Raw genomic sequence first — 20887 nt, 5'->3', positions numbered from 1 at the left:
TCTTGCCCAGAACGAAGAAGCCAAACACTAGCTTTAGAGAAGGCCTTTTGCATGTAGCTGCAACCTAAGTTCTCGTCACTGCACCTTTAAGTGACATTAAGGTTGCCATTTAAAGGTAAATTTAGAATGGAAACATCAGCAGTCCCTCCAGCTTCACAACTCTCTTACATAAGACTCTTTGCTCAAACTCCACATACAAAATGCTCTGTTCTTGAGAATGACTTAACATCTACACCGCCAGCTGCGAACTCTGTTTTACTGACACCCAGAGGGAAACACTCGACTGTCAGTCCTCCAGGAAGGTCGGAGTTCACCATTAAGGCATTCCTGTCCCTCTGGAGGTCACCTTGCCGTCACAAACGGAAAATGGCATCCCTCGCTTTCTGCACAGCGTTTAGAGAACATCCCCCCGGTTACACACCTAATAATAGACAACAAGCGGCTCTGGCTGTTTTGGGACAATGTGGGCCGCACATTTGGGAGCGCGGTGCAGGCGGCTGTCGTGCGACCTTTCCATCGACCCCCAGAGAGCCGCCATGTGAGAGTCACTCAGCTCTGTGCAGAATAGATAACGCATTAGGCTGCGGTCAAATGCCCTGCTGCACCGCAGTGGAAATCACAGTTAAGGCTCAAGCTGAGTGTGTGTCTATAAGCTCTGAGGTTTGGGATCTTTGCCAAAGCCACTGAGTGACCCGGAGCCATGGATGGGCTACTGGACAGGCATGCTGGGAGGTCCAACGTTCTGCTTGCAATACATGTTTAAATTCAAGTTTAAATTCAATAGTCACTGCTTAGCAAATTCAAAACTTAAGACAGAGTGTTGCCCCAGGAGGCGACATGAATTTCTAAAACCACTGATCCCAGTCAGACACACTACACAACGTATATATAAGCTGCATGCTTTGCTGTTTGATAGCTGTCTCTGGGCAACTGAAGGCCAGAAGTCCAGTGTAAAATGTAAGATTTCTTGCAGGAAAGTGAAAAGAAGACAACAAAGACATGAAAAACGAAAACAAATAAACGGGTCAGAGAGAGACGCAAATCAACCACAGGAATGTAAAACGGGCTACACATAAGTGCAAAACAACTACAAAGAGATCGCAATGAGGTGCTGAATGCCCACGCAGACACAACAAATTGACCACAACTGTTCTGTATGTGAGCATTCTGGTGCAGATAAGGTCGTTTTGTGTCTGTTTCTGCAGCTTTTTCTCCCTGTTTGTTAATTCACATGTAAAACAGTGATTGTATTCATGTCGCTGCTTAAAACCTGCTAGACAGTCTCGATTATAACCAGCCCTGGTGTTTTTAACCCGAGGAAATTGCTTAAAAAGGGCAAGTTCAGCTCATATAATGCAGTTTTACACTTGCCAAATAGTGAGTTTAGTCTCCAAATGACTGATTTCAAAAATGAAGATTATACTTTAAAGATTATGGCCTGTAGTATAATTGCAAAAGAGAAGACTTCTTTTTTTTCATACAGCCATAAACATGTTAGTCACAGTCTAAATGAGGATATTAAACACAGGAGAGCCTCACCATCCTTCATTTTACCTGCTCTGTGACCTCGATTACAACCAGTTCAGGTGGAAATTCCTGTAAAAGGGGCCAGTTCACTTCATATTATGCAGTTTTACACTTGCCAAACAGTGAGCTCAGTCTCTAAATGGTTGATTTCATTACTAACGGTTATACTTTAAAGATTACAGCCTGTAGTATAATTGCAAAAGAGCTCATTTCTAGTCTGAACATGTACACTAGACACACGAGAGGCTCTGCCAAATAGTGAGCGCAGCACCTCAATCCTTGATTACATAAATGAGGGTTATATTATGAACATTATAGCCTCTAGCATAACAGCAAAAGGAGATGATTTCTTCATTTTATACATCTGTAGACACGCTAATTACAGTCTAAACACTGATACTAGACATATCAATGTCTTAACATCCTCTTGGCCTTGATTATAACCAGTCCAGGTGTTTTATTCTGTATTAATTGCTTTAAAAATTGCCAGTTTAAGTCATATTATGTTGTTTTACACTAGTTGAATAGTGAGCACATCTGAGCACATGAGGGACTAATACATCCGTAAACACGTGAATTACAATCCAAGTAGGGATGTTAGGTATACTGTAGCCTAAATACTGGAATAAATACTACAATATTGCTTATAATTATCCTAAATGTCGGCCTGATTACACTACAAATTGAGAAGTTTCATTAACAAAGAGCACGTTGGGATCGTTTAATCTGATAAAAGCAGCTGCAGATCAAATCAAACCGCGTCAGCCTGGAGGAGGATCACTTTTTGGCAGCGCACCGGAGCGCAGACCGTCCGGGTCCGGCCGGTAGCGTCTCTCCACATGTGGATGTAGAAATAGCGGCGGCGGCAGCATCTCGCCACCGTGAATGAAATTCGGTTCTACATCGTCCGGTCCGCTTCAATCACGAATCATGACAGGATTAAACACCGAGAGGGAGCGGGAAGGATAACCTGGTTCACACATGGAGCCAGCGGAAGAGCGCAGCTAGCTAATTTAGAGCTAATTTAGAGCTAATTTAGGGCTAATTTACGGCTAATTCCCGGCTAACTTACGGCTAAAGCGGCTCAAGTTGGGATGTGAGCGCAGAACAACGCTCGCTCTTTGTCTCCACACCGGACCGTTAGTCGGGAACACACACACACCGACTCACCCACGGAGGTTTCAGGCGGTCCGCTGGAGGCGTCAGTGAGAGTCTCTCCCCGGTGTCGGTGGCTCTTGAGGGCGCGCGGCGAGTTCGTCTATCCAGTCGCGAGCAGGTTCGGCAGCTCCCGGTACCGCGGACCTTCACACTGGACAACTTCTGGATGGCGGTGATGACATTACGACCGTCGCGCATGCGCAGACGCGGGGGTCTCGCACCGAAGCCGCAGTGGAGGAATCTGACGAAACACACGTGCGTGCGGAGGGCGGGGCAGAGGGCGAAACGCGCGTGCCTCGTGTCCAGACTCTGACCAGTGACGAACGTTCAGATCGATAATCAGCTTCACAGCCACTCATTTTACTGAATTACAATAATTAAAGACAAATACAGGAACAGTGCAACAAGCAGGGATTATATTTTAATACACCGACACCTTCAGCTTTATGTAATGAACCTACATTTATGTAAAACTCCTGATAAATTACATTAAATTCAACTTTATTGTAATTTTATTGCATCACTGCACAGAGTAAAAGACTTAAAACGTCAAAATGCTGATTGACATCTAATCAGAAGTGCAAAAGCAGCAGCAAAATTGCAATACAATACAGGATATATGGATATCCAATATGTATATATATGTAATACATGTTCTGTGTGATAATAACTGGAGTATTGCAGGTATGTGGTTGTTTTCTGTCACTCATTTTTTCCTTTTCTGCATCGATTGATGGTGGAAATTTGTTCACAGTAAAGCATCATAAAGGAATTTAGCCAAATCAAATAGTTTTTTCACGTTTATGTGATGTAAACACATGAATTTTGCTCATTTCTATGTAACTGAACTTAATTTTTTTGATTTGTATGTTCTGTTTAGGTATTATACTTTAATATATCTACAACATAGACTCCTTAATAGACAATTTTGTACCTTGTTTCATCTACCAACACGTTTTGAATGTTACTTTTCATATTCTTTTGCACATTATTTCCTTATTTTTCCAGAGTGTAACTTGAATTTCCCCAAGGAGATGAATAAAGAAGCAGGAAACATCTAAGTCGTATATATTGTATATGCAGTATGGAGTAAAAGCTAAAGTGTTGCAGATATCTGTTATCATGGATGAACATCATTTGAACAGCCGGGGGGAAATTTTATTTAGTCAACTAATTTTTCTAGTTTACTTGTTGAAAACACATGACTTTAGCTAATTTCTTGCTAACTGAACTTAAAATAGTTTTCTCTCAGACCATCTTAGAATTTAAAAAACATGATGTTGTGTGAATGAACAGCTGAGACTTCACTCAACCCAATAAATTAAGTTTATCAGAAACAAAACTTCCCAGGATGCACTGCTAGAGAGATACTGTTTTTGTATAAGAGGACACACATGGTGGAAACTTTCTGTATATTTCTGCTAAATGATTGTTGCTTATAGACTTACGATTTATTTCACTGTAACCGGGAGCAGCCTCACAAATCGTCTTTGTACTGACTCAAAAGTGGCTTCAACCACTGAGCAAGTCTGTCTGTGACCTGTGTGTCCATACGACTCGTTGATTCAACTTGATATGTCGACTTCATTGAACTTGTTTTCAGTTAATTTGACTCAGCTAGTTTCACACTTTCACATTTCATGAGATGAAGTTGACCTGACAAGTAATTAATCACATTTTTATGGCAACTAGAGAACATGTGCATCAAAGCTGAATGAACTTCAAATGATTTACAGTGTTTATTTATGAGAATATAATGGAACATGTATGGATCTAGTTATAATAGATTCTGTTGCGTGTATTAGTGATGCTAAAGCAGCTGTAGGTTGTTTACATCTGCAGACCAGTAGTTTAATCACAAAAAAAGGCTCTAGTGACTATTCATAATTATTTCTATAATAGCATTCCTCCTGATAAAACAAATACTTTCTTAGTCTTGAAGTTCCCTTAATGCCTTTTTTAAAATTATCATAATAGCTCTGATCTGAGTCCACATCTTCAAACTAGCTTTGGGACAAATCTTCTTTGTTCCATGAGCCAAACTTTCTCAAACTTCCCCCGATGTTCTTCTAAAAAAGTGAATACTTTCCTGGACTTTTTTTCCAATGCAGTTGCTCCTGCTGTGCTCCCGCAGAACATACAGCGAGCCGAGCGAACCTACAGTTCATTGGATTAACATTCCATCCTCATCCTCCACTAAAAAAAGAAATCACATGCCCTGGACTCCGCAACAGTAAATGTAATCAGACCGGCCGCTGACAGACGTTTCCATCCATGCAGTGGCATCAGGAAAAGTTGCGTTTCAGAGGTTCTGGAGCAGCTCTACGGCTCTAATGAGGTCCTGGCTTAATTACTGCAGCCATCTTCTGTCCGACGTTTACGGCTGACATCGTGTGAGGACGCTCCTGGCTCAGCGATGTGACAGTTTCCTAATTGGAATATTCAGTTTCTGCTAATGAGGAGGAGGAAGAAAGAGGCCGATTCAGTTTGATATCTGCTGTCATTGCTCCCACTGGGCAGCCCAGTTTCCCTCAATATTTATGTGGCCTCGTAGCCTGCAGCCGCCGAGCGTGTTTCCCTAAAGACTCGCTGAGACAATAAACAGCTCAGGGGACGATGTTTTGTTGATTCACCAGCGCCTCAGCCAGACGAACTGTACGAGAAGGAGACGGAGACACGAGGGGAGGCCGTAAAAAAAGAAAAAGGAAAAAAGCGAGGGGGGTTGGTGACTACAGGACAGACAGAGAAGCAGAAACAGATTTTGTTTGCGGCAGCAGACTGTGGGTGTTTTGGAGGCTGGAAGTGAAAACACAGTTGCACGCTGATCTCCTTCTGCTCCCATAAGCTTCTCTCGCCACATGAGAGGATCTCAGTCATTTTAGTGCCCTGAGAACAATGTCTTCACTGTCTTGCATTTTCACAATAGCTGGGCAAACTTTGACACCATGAAAAGATGCCAGTGTGCAGAGTCCACTGCAGACACGCTGATAAGATCCAACCCTGACGTGCATGTCTGCGTTTTAAATCCTCCCGATATGCCTTTTCGTTGCTTTACTCTCTGTGTGTGTGTGTTTGTGTACTTATCAGGTCTCCGCCCATGAGGTGCAGTGTATTTGTTTAATCCCTTAATTAGTTTATCTCAGACCAGATTTCGTTGTCACACACGCACTCAGTCGTGTTTCACTTAGAGGACATTACGTTGACTTATGTAACCTTAACCGAGACTTAACCTCGGCTGTGGGGTGAGGGTTTGCACCATATCATAACTTTTTCTGTCTCTCTCCAGCTGTCTTAGTTGAAAAAAAGTTTTAAAAAACAAACCTTTAAACTTAAATTTAATGATTTGCATGACGGGAATCTGTATGTGTGATGTTCTCAGGCAGGAGAACAACGACTCTCAAATGCAGTTTGACATAAAACAGGTAAATAAATGGAAAGCAGCAAAATAAAGTTACATGATCATCGTCTGTTGGCTAAATACAAGTCAAAACACAAGAAAAGAACAAGAAAAGTCTATAAAAAAAGGAACCTCAAGACAGGATTCAGGGCTGCAAGGTCGCTCAGTGGTTAGCACCGTTGCCTCGCAGCTAGAAGGTCGCCGGTTTGCATCCCGGTGAGGACACCCGGGATCTTTCTGCATGTCTCCATGTTCTCCCCGTGCAGCGTGGGTTCTCTCCGGGTTCTCCTGCTTCCTCCCACAGTCCAAAAACATGTTGAGGTTAATTGGTGATTGTAAATTGTCCGTAGGTGTGAATGTGAGTGTGCTTGGTTGTCTGTCTCTAAGTGTAGCCCTGTGATAGACTGGTTACCTGTCCAGGTGAACCTGCCTTCATCCTGAGTCAGCTGGGATAGACTCCAGCCCCCCATGACGCTAGTGAGGATTAAGCGGTGTATAGATAATGGATGGGCAGAAGACAGGATTCGAAGCTTGATAGACTTTAACCTGGAATAGATAAAATTCAGCTGATAAGAGGACTTTAGGGACAATGACGTTTGCGCTCGCTGATGTTTTCTTACAAGTCTTTAATGAACCATGTTTGTTTCTTTGCACTTTTAAATTCACTGACAAAAGATAAACCACTCACAGTCGAACTCGTGTCTGCACAAAGCTTCTCGTGTGCACAGAGGCCTCGTTCACACCTGAATTATCCTGCGTCCTAGTGTTCAGTCGGAGGTGTGACGCATTGAGGATGCATTGAAATCCATCCGTCAGACCACATTCAGAGGCTGCTTGGGCCTCATTCATTCAACAGTGTGTATGCAAATGTCTTCAGAGCCACAATGAAGAGTCAGCTGACATCCTGTGCACCAAACAAAGGCCGGTTTCTTTGTGTAGCACAAGTACAAGTACAATAAAAAGTCCAGTTTAAACCAACATGAACAGAATAACTTTGTGGCATTAATTAAAAGCAGTGGAAAAAGAACAGTTCTGGGGCTGATTCCTGCAGTTTGTGCCTGCAGATATGATGCAATCATTAAACACATCTGTCTTTGTTGCAGCAAATAATCATGCATTTAGGTTCTTTTGTACATTTATTAAAGGTTTTCTGGAAATATGACAAAATCTGCTGTGTCAAAAACATACATACAGCAATGGTAATATATGGTTAAATGTCTTTTGGCTATTTTCACCTCATCTCGGTGCTTTTACTTTCCGTTCACAATCTTCTGGTTCATCTTTGACTCCTCTTGACAGAATCTGTGCAGTTGAACCAAACTTGTTGTCTTTCTAACTTGTTTCTTCGTCAGTCTACGGGTTCATGTTGGGTTTAAGTCAGAACCTTCATTCCAGCCTGACTGAACCGTTTCTTCACCACTTTGATGTGTTTGGGCTCATTGTCTTACTGAAACCTCCAACTGTGTCCAAGATCAACCTTCTGATTTTAGGTTTTCCTGAAGAATGTGGAGGTGATCCTCCTTCTTCATTGTTCCGTTGACTTTGTGTGAAGCTCCAGGTCCACTGGCAGCAGAACAGAACCAGAGCATGATGCTGCCACCTCCATGCTTGATGGTAGGTTTGGTGTTCTTGGGGTTAGAGGCCTCACCTTCTCTCCTCTAAACGTATTTGTGGTCATTGTGGTCAAATAGCTCATTTTTTGCAACATCTGAGTTTTACTCCAGAAGGTCTTTTCTTCGTCCAAAATGCATGATTGCTTTTTGTGCATTTAAATGATTCATTTACAGAAAACTCAGAGGTATAGGAGTCACTAGAACCTCGAGATGACACACATTGGTCTTTACAAGTATATATGTAAACTTTCAACTGTATCTGTGACATATTTTGGGCTCAAATCATTGAGAGTCTTTTAGACAATAAGCAGAACCTTAAATTAAAGCCTGTGTCTAAGTGGAGGCCAGTTCAGGGATTGTGGATATTAGACCAACGTCTTCTAGTGTTCTAGCTGCAGCATTATGAATGAGTTGCAAATGTCTGAGTGCGTCACAGTCGACCAACCTACAGAAATAGCAGCATGAATGAGCTTAAGAGGAAGTCATTTGCACAACGGAGTCATATAAAGTGCATTAAGATGGTTCTGATGGATGACTAACAGATGAATAAGTAGACCCAGTGTGTATAGATCTGATTTCTTTTTCCTTATAATTCCCATCAGGCTTAAATCAGGCACAATACCGGACTACATAACGGATACAGACGGAGGGATGGGGTGAAGAAGGTCTTTGTCATGGGGGAAATCACAGCAAGGCAGAAACATGGTCACGTGAGTCCTCTTGTTTTCTTGATTTTGATGAACTCTGATGCATTTGTTTTAGCTGTCCTGTCTTTCACTTGTTGTCATTGTCAACCTTCTTGCTGTATAAGCCACTAAGTGTATTCAGAACTACTTTAATGCACGACGCAGTTTCTTACAATGACATATTTTTATTTTTATTTTTGTGGTAGATTTTGTGAGGCTGAGAATGAACCAAATGGATAGATCAGTAGGTTTGTTTTTTATTTGGTCATTTCACCGACAAATGGTACAAAAGCATCAATAAAACCCCTTTTTGCCCACATCTGGTCTAATTGAGCCATCCTCCCTGCGTGGGTCCGATAAGCCGTGACGTTTGTGAGTTTTTTAGGTCAGTTGAACTCCCACTATTGATCTGTTTATGTCACCCACATTTGGCTTCCCTCACCTTTGTCCCACAAAGTCTCTGTCCAGTTCCAGTGAGCCTCTTACCTTTGGCCCACTTTAATCCATGTTTTCCAGTTATTTTTTTCTGCCAGACTAGCTTTTATAGAAAATATTCCTAAGATTTGTCTTTCCCAATTTATCCACAAAATGATTTTTGACGTATAGAATTATCACCAGTTCTGACTCTGAATGTGGCATTTATGGAAGTTTAACGTGTCCCGGAGGTCATTTGGTTCATCAGTTCTGTTCTGTTCTGTTCTGTTCTGCCCTTAAGTTTCTTGTCTGTTTACTGTCTGTCCTCAAACTGAGTGTTCTCTTTGTTTATTTGTTTCTGTTCAAACTGACCCAAAATCCCCTCACAGATCCAACAAGAAGCTACATTAGAGATAAAGTCACATTAAAACAGAAAGAACACCCAGAGAACGTTCCCACAACATTGTAAGCCAATGTTGTTACCTACAACTTCTAATAATGTTAGAGGGACAATGTTTTATTATAGTGTTCAAAGAATGTTTCAAATAATGTTCCTGTGAGGTCAAAAGTGAACTAAGACAGAACGGTTTAACATTCAGAGGATGTTTGGAGGATGTTGTCAGATTATGTACCATGGAAACAAAAGAAGAACGTTCTCAATCAACATTCAAACAATGTTTTCCAGATATTGTCAAGGCCTAACCCTATAAAGCGTTCCTGTAATTTAAAATATCAACATAGGTGGTACATTTTGCCTGCAATGTTCTGAGGACGTTCTGGCGATGCTGCTGTTGAGAACGTTCTGCTATAAAACGTTCCTACAATGATGACAAAGAAATTCTCAGTGCAACATTTAGAACATGTTTTATGAACATTTTTTAGAAATCTTTAGATAATTGTATCCTGCCTTAAAAAGAACATTCTGGGAACTAAAAGAGAAGTTTTCGATGAAAACTAGAACTTTGCAGAACTTCCTCAGAACGTTTTTGGAACAAATAAATTCTAGCTGGGATTGTTCTGTGATTAAAAAAAAAAGGAGGAATGTTCTTAAACCAACATTCAAAAAATGTTTTCCTGATTTTCTTTTAATACAAAGCATTTTCTAACGTTCCTGTAATGTGTTATATTAAAGGTCGAACATTTTGCCTTCTTGTTGAGGAATCACATTTTAGAACTTTTTCAAGACGTTACCAAGACCTCAGATGACTTTACTGTGATATGCTAATAAAGGTGGAACACTCTGGCTGCAATGTTCTGAGGACGTTTTAGGGATGTTGTTGAGGGAACACATTATAGCATCTATAAAACAAAGCTCCTCAATGTTACATAATAACCAAGGACATTCAGTTTTTACAACATTAGGGCAAAACAGTCCAACAATGTTATCACCAAACATTTTCAGAACGTCTTCTGTTATCCTGCCTTTAAAAAGAACATTGTGGGAACTAAAATAAAACTTTCCCCTTAAAGTCCAAATGAAATTCTGCAGAACTTTATTGGAACAAAGAGGTTCTAGCTGGAACAGCAGCTCTTCTGTGGATTCAAACCACAGCAGACAACCTTCGAACACGTCGATGAGTCCTGGTCAGTCGGTTCAAACCGCTACGAACTGGAACCACCCAACCACACCTGCTGCTCTGGACATGTTCTGACCCAGTTGCGGCTGTTTTTTCCTGCATTCAACACATCAGCTTCAGACACCGACCGTTCATTCGCTGCCTGATCTGTCACAGCTGCAAATTTAACAAGATAATCGGTGGTATTTACTTAATCTCATGCTGGTTTTAATGTTGTCACAGACTCTCAAGGGAGATTTTGATAATTAGCGACACTTTGTTTGCTTTAAACCTGTTTGCCTACAGAAGAACCAGCCTCTAGTCAGTGTCTGGAGATTGTGAAAGAACGAAGGTTGTGTCATCTGAAAGCCTTACGGGAGAAACTGTGACAGACACAACTGGTAAATCCAAACAAGGATTGAAAGGAAAGGATGCCTCACTGTGTCTGAACAAACTGTTCTCTATTACAAATGTATGTGTAGCAGGCAGGAGTTTTGTCTTTTGATTTGTCTGTCTACAAATAAATCCACTATTATCAAGCGCTCTGTGACAAAAAGTCTTTCTGATGGTGCTTTTCACACAAAAACGAGTCAAATCAGGATTTCTCTGAACAAAAAAAAGTAAAAAAAGTCCTAAAAATATACAATAAATAGAGATCGCTAGAACACAAACAACGTTAAAATATGCAAACACAATGGTGGAGCCTGAGCACAACATGTTAAAAAGGTTTAATTAGCAGCACATTATATCAAAGCCCTGGTGCAGCATGCAGATGGAGCAAGGCCAGAAAGAGAATTTTACTGTCTCAAAATGTTTCTGGACTCCCTGAACCCTCGCTGTCAACACAACAAACAAGGCGATAAATTATCATCACAAAACCACAGAATTACCGCTGCATTCCCTCCCAAAGCTGGTTTAATTGTGGCTCATTCTTTGGAGAAGAAGCTGAAAAATATGGACGGAGCTTCTTCTCATGACACGTTCATTGAATGACATAAATCATACGAGGCACAGTCGAGGAATTTAATGTACTTTGAGGTAGAGTTTGACCTTCATTCCACCAGTAAATGCATGTAAAGGAATTCAGCGGAGAAGGACATGTGTGCAGGAAAAAGGAAGGAAGGAATGCTGAGCGTTAAAAGTCTCTGCAGGACTGAAGCTCGTAGATCAGAGGCTGCTTGACGTGAGAGTTCGGCGGCATTTGGACATATGGAAGCACGTATAGAAGGAGTCAGAGATTTACAACGGCCGTGGACGGTTTGATGCCGAGGTCAGGGCGACCACGTGGTTCCTGCTGAAGGTCACGGTTAGATTCTTCCTGCAGGATCCCCGCCGCTATCTGCGCTGTAAATCTTTTTAAATTAAATCAGCTCGGAAACATAAATTCCCCTGCAGCCTTAAAAATGTGAGTTAGCTCCACCTCGGTTGATTAATTAAGGACGAGCTGAGTCGAATTAGGCAAAAAGCAAATTTAATGAACTCAAGATTTGTAAATTGAATCAGCCAGTCACATATATGGACAGTTTTAAGAGTTTCTTCTTTATTTAACTTTGAGAATTTACAGCTGTTGAAGCCATTTGGGACCGGAGTCAGGACCAGGACGGACTGTGAGGCTGCAACCGCATTCTAACCTTTAGAACTGTTGTGAATATCAGGAAGATAATCAACTTAATTAAACACAGATCCATCATCTATGTCCTCTTAAACTGCAAAAATCAGGAGTTTCTGGCAAGTTTGAACTCTGACGTGCATCCTAAGATCTCTGCTTATGAACCAGTTTTATTTCCTACAAACTTAATTTTATTGAGTTGAATCAATTTGCAGCTGTTCATTCATTCGACTCATCATTTTAAACGAAAGTAGGTTCTTAAGTGGGCTGAAATTTGGAAAAAAAAAGGCATTTAAAGTTCAATTAACTGGAAATTCTAAAACATATCTATATATTACAGAAACTAGAAAAGATGAGTTGATATGATTAAATTCTGCGAAGATGCTTTACACTGTAGATATCAGTGTCAACAAGTCGTTGCTGAATCTTTACAGCGTCAACACACAGTTGTTGTGAAAGTTCAGACGTCACGAGTCAGAGTTCAGCTCATACAGGTTGAACTAAACTGGTTCACATTCATCTTTTTTATGAGCCGCTCCGAGCGAACCTCAAAGCAGCCGAATGCAAATAAATTAAGACGTTTAAAACATTTAGGAGGTTCCTTTCAAATGTGCACAACTGAGCAAATCCCAGAAACGGACTGAGAGAAGCTTCTGCAGCGTGTTCATGACGCTCATGTTCACAAATGTTCAGGTTAATGGAAAACGTTTAAAAACACAAAGCTGCTCGGCGGAGTTCTGGTCCAGGTCTGGCAGGTTTTAGGATTTGTGTGGATTTGGGCCATTTTCCCCTAAAAAAAAAAATCAGTAATTTCAGCTGCATTCAGACCAAATATGAACCGCGTGTGTTGACCTGAATTTGTGGCGACATACAAACCTGGTTCAGTTTCAGCAGCCGGAGTCGGACCGGTGGACCCGAGTCCACTCGTTCCTACAGTAGAGCTGCTCCCATGTTGAACCACAATGAGGCCAAATCCCCAAAACCGAGGACTGAGTTATATAAATGTATGTCTCAAAGTCCCTGATACCTTAAAGTCTATCTGCTCTACTGTTGCTTTATAACAAATAATAAAAACCCAATACCATACCAATACTAAGACCACTGAACAGAACACACAGGCTCAGATTAATGTTTTTTACAGACGTGTTTGGTGGTTCATATTTTTACTGAATTTGAAAAATCCAGTTTTAACCTTTAGAAAACTTACAAAACAATTTACATCTCAACTCATTTTCATCCTATTTAACTCCCAGCTGCTGTTGTTTTAGGTGATTTATGTTTTTTTTAAAACTGAAATGTACCAATTAAAGTTTGTTTTCCACTAACGTTGCCTGTAAACAACATCATTTATTGTTATTTGCGTGCAGACATCTTTCATTCTCTAAAGTGTAAATTCAAAACTTATCATGCTCCAAGTTTAAATAAAGGTTGATGATATTTTCAGAGAGACGAATAAATTCAGTCTCAGAATTTAGATTTGATGTTAAATGTTAGAAGTATCTTCTTTCAATGAGCCACAGTGTCAGAATCTAAATGAGTTTTTAGTTGACTTTACCATAAAACAATGATAACTTACATTTTATTAGGGGTATGCATTGATATAGGTTCTTTTAATAGTGATACAGCAAGTTCATGGTTTTATTTGCAGCGTGTGGATGATTTAAAATCTTTAAAAAATGTAGTTTGTATAATTTGGTAATGTGTGGAAATAGGTGCACAGTTATTTGCTTTTCTGTGTTCTTTTGGGGAAAACTTGGAAAAGGAGAATAATCAGAATTTCTGTCAGGATTCAAAGTAAGCAGCTCAACTTTATCTATCCAGAGCATCCAGCTTCACTATCTAAAACCTACAACGTACAGTCGAGCTGCGACGATCTGAACATTAAATACAGACACTTGAGTGGAAATGGGTCAAACCAGCGGCAGAAGCGGGTCAAAGAACATCAGAGCATCACTTCTTCAGCAGACTATCAGGTAAACGTAAAGACAAACATTTAACCAGCACAGTATAGACGGACAAAGTGCACGGACGGCGAAGTGTGTCGACTCCTCGTCTCAGCTGACGCAACACAACAAATAAAACTAAACCCGGAGCAGATGTTCGGGCTTCGCCAAGGACACTTTGTGCATCACAGCCCACAGTTATCCAGAAAGGACTCAGGCTGCTGCTGCTGCTGCGGATCAAACCAGGAGACCAACTTTATTGGTCTTTGCTGGCCGCGTTTCCCAAAGCAGCAGCAGAACAAGGCTTCAAATGAAAGCCATGAACAGATTCCACCCATGTTTTACTCCAATCACAGCGGAGGAGCTGCAACAACACATGAGTGTGAAAAATGACTCCGAGCGCTCATTTTTTTTCCTTCATTCTTTTGTCACACACGTCTGGTTTGCGGGTTCCATGTTTTTATGTGAACGCAAAACTCTTAAACGCACAAAACAGCCTTTAGTGAGCACAGATGGACTCTCATGCCGTCCCATGTAGAGTGTAGCAGCACACAGACACACTTCAGGCGCTTTAAAACCCACCAGAACAGAACAGAACAGATCTTTATTGTCACTGACTAAAGGCAGTTCAGCAGCTCTGTGGCTCATTACAACAAATAAGTCATGATGGAAAGTTAAACTGAACCGTCTACGAAGCTTCTAATTGCTCATGAAATTATGCAATTTCATTTTTTTCCAGTGACTTTTCAATATTTGAAAAGTTAAAAATGTAGTTAAAGTTGTGCTTCATGTTATACAGTTGAAACCAGAAGTTTACATCCACTGAAGAAAAAGACACATAAACCTTTTTTTTTCTCGCTATCTGACATTAAATCAGATTAAACTCTTCCTGTTTCAGGTCAGTTAGGATTACCAACATTATTTCTATTTGCTAAATGCCAGAATAATGAGAGAGAGAATGTTTTATTACTTACTTCAAAGTCAGACGGCAGCATTTTGGGTTTCCTTCCACAAGCTCCTCAGCTTTTGTTCTGGGGTTGATTCGCACATTTCCACCAAATCACTTCATCTCTTGGACACAGAACCATCTCCTTCCTGATGATGGCTGGACATTCCCATGGTGGTTATAGTAGCATATAATTGTTTGAACAGATGAACGTGGAACCGTAAGACATCTGGAAATTGCACCCAAAGACGAACCAGACTTGTGGAGGTCCACAGATCTCTTCCTGATATCTTGGCTGGTTTCTTTAGATCTTCCATGTTGTCACAGAAGGAAGCAGTGTGTTTGAGGTGTGCCTTAAAATACATCCACAGGTGCCTCCAATTAACTCACATGTTGTCAATTAACCAATCAAAAGCTTCCAAAGCCATGACATCATCATCTGGGCTTTCTCAGATAGTCTGAAGGCATCTTAGTGGATGTAAACTTCTGACTTTGATGTTTATTATTCTGGTGTTTAGCAAATAGAAATAATTTTGTTAATCCTGACTGACCTGAAACAGGAAAAGTTTAGTCTGATTTAATGTCAGACAATGAAAAAAAAAAAAGGTTTTGTGTCTTTTTATGCAATTTCAACTGCATATCATTTAACATCTCTTTAATCTGGCTGTTAGAAATGACCAAGACAAATGCATTATTTTTTTGGCCTTTGTTGGATAGTGTAGTCTGAGAGAGACAGGAAAGTAAGGGGAGAAGAATGGGGGGAGGACATGTGGGAAAGGGTCATGAGCGGGATTCGAACTCATGACCTCCACATTGGGACTGAGCCCTGTACATGGGACGCCAGCTCAACCAGGTGAGCTATAGCAGCGCCCTGACAAACGCATTTTAAACTGTAAAAATGAACATGTTGGTGCACTCTGGTGGACGAAATCCAGATGCACTTCCAAATTCTGCAAATATACAATACAGTAGTCCTCAGATGTATTCAGACCCTTCCATTAACGAAAAGGCAAAATTCACGATAGTCACTCAAATAACTAGAATCTGAAAAAGTAATAAGAAAAAAAAATTTGCTAAATTAGAATTGAGTGAAATAAGACATTGCTTTTGAATTGTGGTTGAAAAGAATAATTTAAAAAAAATAAACAAGTGTCCCAGACAAATGAGAGCACTTTTCTGATGAGCAGTGAAATCCAAACACCTGTCAACAGGTGCAGAAGTCTGACTGAGAGTTACAGGAAACACCTGATGATGGCAGTGATTGGCTCAAAGGGTTGTTCAACTAAATATTAGTTTATGGGTCCCATCATTTGGGATCCCATCAAATTTGAGGACGACTGTATGTTGTCTATATAACATTAATAGTATTTGGCTGATAGTATTGACTTTCCTTCAACAGTTGATTTCAGATTTTCCTCCGTAGGGTCCATATCACATGAAGCAATGAGTGCTGATGGTGTTTTTCACGCTGCAGGTCCGGTATGCCTGTAATTTATGAGCTCTGAGACTGTTTGTGGAGGCGGCTGGAGGTGAGAACGCTTAAAGGAAGGTCAGCTGTTTTTGTTTTTCTTTTTTTGTTTTCGTTTTGCTGTCTGAGTCTCAACACAGCTGTGTTCCTACATCTGTGTTCCTACATACCTTTTTTTTTTTTTTTCTTTTTTTTTTTTCGACTGGTAGCAGCAGAAAATCCACTGATGACACTAAGCGGTTCTTCGTCCTGTTCATGCCCATGATGGTGCTGCTCTGTTCTGACTTTATCCTGCATGTTTAAACTCAGCAGGTTTTTAGTTTGTTATGCAATCAGACAATACACCTAAAAATAAAACTGGTTCTTCCATCAAAAACCGCCAGAGGAGTTCTGCTCCATCATCTCTTTATTATAAACTCTGAATATTTAAAATGGTATCTGCGGCATTTTAACTTGATTTATGAAACACTGTCAGAGAGAATTCTTTAAAAATCTACCCGTCGACCCACTTTCATAACATTTTTTCACACCATAAAATTAGAGGCTGTTCGAACAACAGTGTCTCAGGAACTATTAAAGATTAAAAGACTGTTTTATTCACTGTTATCTGTCATCCTGTCATTGATCCACAATCTGCAGTTTTACACGAGAACATTGAATAATATCTGATTATGGGTGAGTCGAAATATGAAAAAACGTTGAAATCATCATGAAAAGTCTCATTTTTGAGCTCAAATCAAGAAAAAAATGGTCGACGAGGGATATTTTCTGAACCACATGTAGCTGCATGTCACAATAATACAAACCTAAACGTACCGAATACATTTAATAAGAAACACTGGGTCACAAAAATGAAAAAATAAAAAGTTATTTTCAATAAACTGATGAAGCAGGTTTGACAAGTTTGTGTTCGTGACTCCCCGATTAGAATATTTAATATATCATGATGATAACTTTGTTGTTTATGCATTAATGCGGTAAAAATTAATTTATTAATTCCACAGATTATTCTCTTCACATTAACATGTGAATTTTCTTTTGAATGAATGACTGAATAAATGGAATTTATTTCGAACAAATGAAAGGAAAAAATAATATTAAAACAAAAGAAAATAATTTTAAAAAGAGCGTTAAAGAAAATAATAATATTACATAATCAAATCATTATATTAACAAGTTCAAGAAAGGAGAGGGAAGAAGTACATAGTTTTAATTTTGACAGCCCTAACACACATTTATTTGATAAATGTAGGCTTTACTTATTTTTATTTTTTAGCAATGATCTGGCGACCCTCTGAATTTATCTTGGGACCCCCATGGGGGTCCCGACCCTCAGATTGAGAACCACTGCTCTAGACAGTGCAGATCTATGAAGTTGTACCTCCTCATAACTCTGCTTAAATACAGTAAAACTACATTACACTAGATAATGGCAAGTTGGAATATTGGAGTAATTCAGCCACACAAGAAAGAATAACGACAGGAAGTCCCTCCTGAAGCCGACAGGTTTGGTTCTTTATGTTTGTCACATTTCAAACCCTTTAAGTCTGACTCTTGGTTTTGGAGACTGTCATCAGAACACTGCAGTTTAAAGGTAGAAAAGCTCATCTGTGATCTTTACTGCTTATTTCACTCGTGATGCATCTTCTAGTGCATAAAAACTACGACATGGACGCGATATGAAGAAAAACTCAGATACTCACCAATGGAGGTCATCACTCTGAGCTCCATCTATAGGTGTTCCTCCACCGTGTATGTCTTTATTTTTAGGTTCTCTGGTGACCTCATGTCCTTCTACATCAACCCTCCCACTTTGGAAGCTGCCGCTCAGGACCATCTTAAATGGCAGCAGTGACTCCACAGGTGGCTGCTGCTGAAATACAAAACCCTGTTTGGCTCGACACCAACGTGTAAAGAGCAGCGGCATCATCGGCGCTGGTTCACACATGTAGCTTCACACGGACGATACGCTGAAAACATAAATCCCAGGCGCGGACCATCACTTCCATGAAGATGGAGGTTCTCACCAGAGACAGATTAAACGAGAGAAACAGCTTCTAATACATCAGGATCTATTTTCACAAGCTAAAGAGCGCTGCTTCAGATTAACTTCAGTGTAAAAAGCATGTTGTGTTGTTGTCAAAACACATTTAGCCTTTTTAATTGAAAGTATTTTAACGTTTTCCTTTGTTTGTCTGTAGCCTGAATCTGAGAGAAAAAACAAATGCTTAGATATAAATACCAACATATATATGTATATGAGACTTCCAGACGGATGTTCTTGTGCCTGAAATTGCTCAGAAAACATAAAAAATTAACTTCCTTGTGGATAAACAATAAAATCGGGGTGTGTCACGTCACTGAAAATAAAATAATTAAGATAAATAAGACTAAAACAGAAAAGTAAAAAGTAATGCTGGACATGAAACTGATGGAATTCGTCACATCACTCGTGATGATGAAATATTGCAAGAAAAACAAAATACTGGACATCACAATGACAGCGTTTACACAGAAGTGAAATACTGTCACCAAAGTACTTCACATCAACATGAATCTGATGTGACACAAACTGCTGAGCAACACTGAGAACGGCACAGATGTTCAGATCTAAGTGTGCTGCATGGTGACGCATTCAGGAGAAAACTTTAACAACAAATACAACTTTTTGCTTTATTCCAGAGTCTCTAAATGATAGAATAGAGCCTCTAAAAGGAACAGGAAAGCCTCTCATTGACTTCCTTGCAGTGGTGAAACTACTTATACTTACTGATAAATGTGGGGATGTTTTGTTCCAGCATGGTGTCGGACCTGCTTCTGTATAAATGCAGATAGAGAGACTCTTATAGACGATACTTGCTTGAAAACATCAGGACTATAGCTGTAGTTTGCCATCTAGTGGTACATTAGCAGTCTTGCATCATTTGCACTCGATGAACTTTTATTTTTAAGCCACCCACTGGCTGAAACTATAACTTTCTGTAAACCATTAGCTGCATCCTCGTCAGGGATGAAGGGAGCTGAAGCCAAACTGGAATCACCAGTCGTCCTGCACAAAGAGCCACCGTCTATGGAAAGAACATGAAGACTCCACACTGAAAGTCAACCAGCAGGTTTAAACCTTAGAGCCGTCTTGCTGTGAGGTGACTGAGCCGCTCTACAAAAACAACTGTATGAGACACAGAAGACCAAAATGGGACAAAAGCGACGACAAAATGATGCAACATGTCTGGATGTTAATAATATTCACATTAAATCCAGTTTGTCATCAGTCTTCAACTTCAAAGCTGTGATTTGTGGTTTCCTTGCACGTTTTGCACCATTTTGTGTCTCTTTATGGTCATTTTTGGGTCATTTTGAGCCTCATACTGTTAATTATGTATCCTGTAGTGGTTGTTTTTTCATTTTTCATTTTGTGTCACATCATTTTTGCAACTTTTTGTGATTCTGCACCGAAACAAAACCATCTGTCAGTGAACATATAAATGAAGCAGCTTCATGTTGAATTGTGAAAAGTTCATTAGATGTTTCTGTAAAATCCCTGGTGAGTTATTTGTTTGGCCTTTCGTGCCTTTATAAGATAGTACAGTGAAGAGAGAGAGACAGGAAAGTGGGGGAGACGAATGGGAAGGACCTGCAGCAAGGTGTCATGAGCTGGACTTGAACTCACGACCACTGTGTCGGGGACTCTAGCCCCTGTACATGGGACGCCAGCTCAGCCAGGTGAGCTGTCACGGCGCCCCTCAGTTGAGTTATTTTGACAGCTGTGATGCCATCTACACTCTGTCTTTTCCATCTTAAATTCTCACTAGAATATAGAAAAATGGGCTGCAAGGTGGCTCAGTGGTTAGCACTGTTGCCTCACAGCTAGAAGGTTGCTGGTTCGCGTCCCGGTGGGGGCACCGGAATCTTTCTGTGTGGAGTCTCCATGTTCTCCCCGTGCATTGTGGGTTCTCTCCGGGTTCTCCGGCTTCCTCCAGAAACATGTTGAGGTTAATTGGTGATTCTAAATTGTCCGTAGGTGTGAATGTGAGTGTGCTTGGTTGTCTGTCTCTAAGTGTAGCCCTGTGATAGACTGGTTACCTGTCCAGGTGAACCTGCCTTCAGTCAGCTGGGAGAGACTCCAGCCCCCCGTGACCTTAGTGAGGACTAAGTGAGTTGGCACTGGGCCCAATTAACTTAAGCTGCCGATATGTTTCGTAACGTTAGCCGGATATCGATATTTTACGAATGTCTATTTGACTTGTAAAATCTATTCTGAGTTATCTTAACCTAATAAGTCTACCTTTCCTCCGATAAGTCGCTGCCCTATTCTCCAGGACGACCCTCCTCTGAGTCTCTGTATTTATTTTTTTTTGATGCTCCAAACATTTGTACGACTGGCAGCTGAATGTTGCGGGAAGGTGAACGACACCAAACCTGCTACATCCGCTGACCTGGAGCCTGGTGCTGGACGTGACGTCACTTTCAAGGCTCTCGCGAGTAATTAACGTCGCGTTAACCCCAAAGAGTAGAGACTGAGCAAGATGGTTATCTGGAGTTTACCTCAGTACTCGTGGGTACCTGATCC

The sequence above is a fragment of the Stegastes partitus genome, unplaced genomic scaffold, assembly GCF_000690725.1.
Source record: "Stegastes partitus isolate 25-593 unplaced genomic scaffold, Stegastes_partitus-1.0.2 Scaffold658, whole genome shotgun sequence".
Lineage (NCBI taxonomy): Eukaryota > Metazoa > Chordata > Actinopteri > Pomacentridae > Stegastes > Stegastes partitus.
Note: the sequence above shows the minus strand (reverse complement) of the source record.